Raw genomic sequence first — 5,715 nt, forward strand, 5'->3', positions numbered from 1 at the left:
GTCACTACCCTACAAGTGTCACTGTTACTGGACAAAGTGCATTTATCCCTGCTATTGCTCCTCGTTGCATCAGTTGTTGGTATATTTTTGGCACACGTGATGTGGATGCTGGATACTAGGCTATTGCTAGGTCACTAATCTTTGTTGTAACTTAAACTGTAGAAGCAATGATGTCTAATTGCTGCCTGCAATTTGGGGCATCCCAGCATGTGGGCATTCCTGCATTTGCAGGAACCCCTCTTTATACTTCTATTGGTACATTTTTAAGTTAGGACAGGCGGGAGGCGGCGACTCTTCAGTACGGTAGGCGGCATTAATGCACTAGCTAGTACAGGGTGTTGCTAACTATTTAGCTAGCTAGCACACAGTGTCGCTCTAACCTCCCATCTGCTGTGCTAGCGGGAGACAGGGCCGACCGGTACACAGTGTCCTTCACCCAACCGGTTGGGCACAGTATTCTCTGGTACACAGCAGGCGGGAGGCGGGGGTGAAATAATGTGCTAGCTAACTAGCAAGCTCACACATGGTGTCGCTAACTAGCAAGCTAGCTAGATAGCTAGCATACGGTGTTGCCCTAGCCTCCCGTCTGCTGTGCTAGCGGGAGGCGGGGGCGACCGCTAGACAGTGTCCTTCACCCCCGAGGAGCATTCATGCAGGAACCAATGGGATGCTCGATGGGGGGGATTCCTGCAGATGCAGGAATGTCCACATGCAGAAACGCCCCAAATTGCAGGCTGCAGTTGCGCACTTTTGGAAGCCGCAGGTAGAATGAACACATCTAACTAGCCTGTGGGAATCTCTTGTGCCCTAATACCAGCGCACAACCATTCAGCACCATGGACAGCGCCCCGGACCTGATTCAGCACCACAGCCGCTGAAAAGCACAGTGCCCAGGCATCTCAATCCACTTTCCCCTGGACTTTAGATTTGTGATAAGGTGCAACGTACCTGTATGTAGTGGTGTAGTGGGGGCTATACGCAGGTGAAAAAGAGTGCCACCAACTGGTGGTGGACTCTAATAGAGGTGCCAGTTTAGATTATATGTGCAACTGTCCCAGCGTCCCGGTAAGAAGATGGAAATGACCAGTAAGAAACAGGTGTACAGAACACACGTTTATTGACACACTCAAGACAGGCACACACACAGTGAACAGGAAGGAGAATAGACTAGTGGAAGAAAGGTCCAACTGATGAGTTGTGTGAAGCCAGGGGTTTACATAGGCTGTGCTCAACCTGGGCTCCAAAATGCAACTGAAGAGTTCAGAGATTGTGTTGGGGGTTCTCCTGCCCCTGGCTAGGCCAATGATTGGCTGACCATGTCACATGACACAGGTCAGGAAAGTATTGCCCCTAGCGACAGAGTTTCCAAGGGCCAGAGGTGTGAAACTGGGGGATGGTAGGCTCTGCTGGGTTGGAGAGTTTCTCTCTAAAGTTTGGGCCTCTGTGTCCCAGGGTCATAGAGAGGGTTTGAGAGAGGTTTTTAATATCAGGCAGCAAGAGGGCCCAGCTCTCAACTGGCTGTCTCATGGAGCAACTCATCGGTAGCCAGTAGGGTAGGTAAGAAAGACGTTTCAACTTATGATATCTACCAGTAATTGCTAACTAAGGCAACAATGGGTATGCAAGCCAGACATTGAAAAAGTTTGGTCCGAAGTCTTGGTTGAATCTTTGTAATGTGCAATTCAGTCATCATGTGCTGTTTGAATGAAAATGTTAAAGGCTTTTCCAAAAAACCCTCCCAATTTAATGTTGACTGCAAAGTAGGTCTACCTGGCTGAATGATATCATCATGATTTGTATCAATCGGAAAGGCAATTGTTTTTCCATCACATGTATACTGTACTCTACCAACACACAGGGGCAGACTGGCCATCTGGCATTTCGGGCAAATGCCAGATGGCTGGTCAATTGTTTTGCCTAGCGGACTTGTCTAACTTAGTGTTTTCTTTAGCAAAATTATAATTATCTGGATAATTATGAGGGCCTCAAGGGGAAGAAAATGGCCTGGTGTGGGTGCTTCCGTGACAAAAATGGGCCGGTGTGTTATGAATTACATTAGGGATTTTGGGTTCCAGTCTGCCCATGACTGTAGGCCTACATTGTACAGTAACACTACTATGGTCTCTTGCTACACGCACAATTGAATTAAAGGGCAACTGTGTGAGATTTTATAGATTTTTGCCAAAATTTGAGTATACCCTCTTCTCCAGGCATCAGACTGCTAAACAGCCATCACTAACATTGAGTGGCTGCTGCCAACATACTGACTCAAATCTCTAGCCACTTTAATAATTAAACATTTTATGTAATAAATGTATCACTAGCCACTTTAAACAATGCCACTTTATATAATGTTTACATACCCTACATTACTCATCTCATATGTATATACTGTACTCTATACCATCTGCTGCATCTTGCCTATGCCATTCGGCCATTGCTCATCCATATATTTATATGTACATATTCTTATTCATTCCTTTTGTCAGAATGTGTGCGTACTGGTAGCGAAGTCAGGTGCAGGAGAGCAGAGATTTGTTAACAGGCACACACTTTATTTAGGCAAAAGTGCAAAACGAGCAAAACAATTATGTTTAACAATAAACATCTTCGGGAAAAATAACATGGAAAAAACAAGCCAGTCTTGCGCGTCAACAATACACACGTAACACAAACAATCTTACACAAAGACATGATGGGGAACAGAGGAATAAATACATGTAGATTGATTGGGGAATGAAAACCAGGTGTGCAGGGAACAAGACAAAACAAATGGATACATGAAAAATGGAGCGGCGATGGCTAGAAAGCCGGTGACGTCGACCGCCGAACGCCGCCCGAACAAGGAGAGGAGCCGACTTCGGCGGAAGTCGTGACACCTTTACATTTGTGTGTATAAGGTAGTTGTTGTGAAATTGTTAGATTACTTGTTAGATATTACTGCACGGTCGGAACAAGAAGCACAAGCACTTCGCTACACTCGCATTAACTGCTAATCATCTGCTAACCATGTGTATGTGACCAATACAATTTGATTTGATTTGAACAGTGGTAGGTGCCTGCTCAGTTGAATTAAAGGGTAACAACACAAAAAAATCTAATCTATCTTAGATTTTTCCCAGACCTCAAAAGTGGTCTCCTGGTGTGGTTTAAGCATTGTTGTGGAGTTATAACATACTTAAAAATATATATATTACAAAAGTATGACTTTGAGAGGGAAAACCTGAACATTTTGGGAAAAATCTGAAACCTCTGACTCAGTTGACAGCCTCATTTATCTATTTCAATAGTAGGCCTCCTGTTAGTCTACTTGCACAGTGCAGCTTGGATTGGCCTGATTGAAAGAACAATATGCGATTGATCATTTTAGGTTATTCAGAGTGTATGTTACTGTTTGTCATAGACTTTTTCACACAGGGCACCTTTCCTTCGCCGGGCGGGCCATTCAGTAAAGTTTTGGCAAAATTTGAGTATACCCACTTCTCCAGGCATCATTACACCACTGCTTGTTGTGTGTCTTTGTTGTCTGTAATCTATGAAAATCGTATGCTTAATTGCCGTCCAATATGACTTGACATTGTAAAACACAACAGGTGTCATTAAAGAACATTTAATTTGCCTCGAAGAGAATTGCAATGCTGGCATCGGAGTCCACAGCTCACTCAAAATAATGATGCTGCAACATTTTACTGAGTGGGCAGAAGATCGTCATGGCCTGCATCCAAAATGGCACCCTATTCCCTAGTGCACTACTTTTGACCAGGGCCCTAGTGCACCATATAGTGAATGGAGTTCCATTTTGGATGCGTATATGGTCTATTTGGAATGCAGGTCAGCACCCTAGAGTCGATGTCCGCGCCCTCGTGGGAATCTAATTAGCATAATATACAAATCCCCATCAAAATCCGTATGTTTAAGCTAGAGATATGTTTTTTTTGCATGGGTTGCGTCTCAATCCACCGTCTCCGGCCATGTCGGCCTTCCACATCTGGGGTGGAAGGTAGCAGAGCTACAGTGTTTGTCGGACCAGGAGACATCCTGAAAATCGGTCTTCTCACGAAAATGTGGGCTATGGGCTATATGACCACCACAATTCATGTTCGTTGTTTTACTCTACTACGCCCACAAGCCTCACAAGACTTGTCTGAAGGTAATCCAGTACCGGGATGAAAAATGTATGGAAGTGAATAGGGCATTTCCAGGTCAAACGTATACAGGTCATTCCCCGGTAAAAACAAATGAACAAATAATAAACAATCCTTAGCTTTCTTATATCTCTCAGATATAGGACAGACACTGCGTTTCTATGGGCTAATAGCGAATTTAATGTTTAATTAAAAACAATGTATATACTGTATAAGAAATTTGACTATAGAGGGATTTATCTCCTCGCTGATACAGGGGCTGACCACCAAACCCAGTTCCCATTTATTTATTTGAATATTCACAATTAATTTCCCCCTGTAGTGAGAGGTAGTGGTTTGAGAAAGGAGTCAAGTTATCAACTGAGATAAATGAGCTCGTTGTAGAAATAGGATATCCTGTCTTGTGGCATCCTATTCCCTAATGCCATATAGTGCACTACTTGTGACCAGAGCCCTGGTCAGAATTAGTGCACTATGAAGGGAATAGAGTGCAATTTGGGATGCACACTTGCGCTTTCCCTCAGGGTAGATATTATTCTTACCATGATTTGGATGGTAGTTGGTGCATGGAATGGAGGAATTTGGAGCTGATTGCAGGCTATGGAGGTTTGCCTCTGATTGTGCTGTATAGGCCTGACTGTGATGAAACAAGAGAGCTGAATATCTATGAGGAATCTAACCTGTCGGTGTCTCACTTAGCTTTTTACTTTTCCAAATGCTCATACTGATTCCTTTCAAGATTCAAATTGAGTTTGAAGAATAGGCAAGTCAATCATGGAGCTGACAAGTCTTCACAGGTTGAATATCGTTTCAGGTTGAATAGGTTCACATGCTGAATAGTTGTTTTATTTTCATCTATAATTACTTTTGGGCTACACCCTTGTTGGCTGAGCTTCCTGCCTTGTTTCTTAACTGCTCTTAACAATGTTATTATTCTACTTCTTTCACCTGCTATATTATACATTCTATACCAGATAGTAGGAGTTTCTTTCTGTTTCTGGACACTGCTACATTAAACCTTGATTTCCTTTGTCATCCCTAAGGTAACAGGATAATCTAGTTTTCCTCTACCTATGCTGTGTGAGCCTTTGACATTTTTCAGCTTGCCAGTAACATGCCTGTATTGTGCCAAAATTGAATGTCACAGAATTCATATGATTCAATCTTCTACTTCCTATAGGAGAAACTAGTAAGCATATTGAATTGCTTACATGTTTTAAGCAGTCACGACCTTCGAGCACAGATAACTTCTTTTTTTTTTGTGGAAAAGAGATGTTTGCCAAAAATTTAAAAAGTAGCCTAATAACTCAAATCAAATTTTATTTGTCACATGCACCGAATACAACAGGTGTCGTAAAATGCTTACTTACAAGAAAAATAAAAGTTGAACAAATATTTACTAAATTAACTCAAGTTAAAAAATCAAAGAGTAACAATAAAATAACAGTAACGGGGCGACATACAGAGGGTACTGGTAATGAGTCAATGTGCAGGGCTACAGGTTAGTCAAGGTAATTGAGGTCAAATGTACAGTACCAGTCAAAAGTTTGAACACACCTACTCATTCAAG

The sequence above is a fragment of the Salvelinus alpinus genome, chromosome 5, assembly GCF_045679555.1.
Source record: "Salvelinus alpinus chromosome 5, SLU_Salpinus.1, whole genome shotgun sequence".
In the NCBI taxonomy this organism is placed as follows: Eukaryota; Metazoa; Chordata; class Actinopteri; order Salmoniformes; family Salmonidae; genus Salvelinus; species Salvelinus alpinus.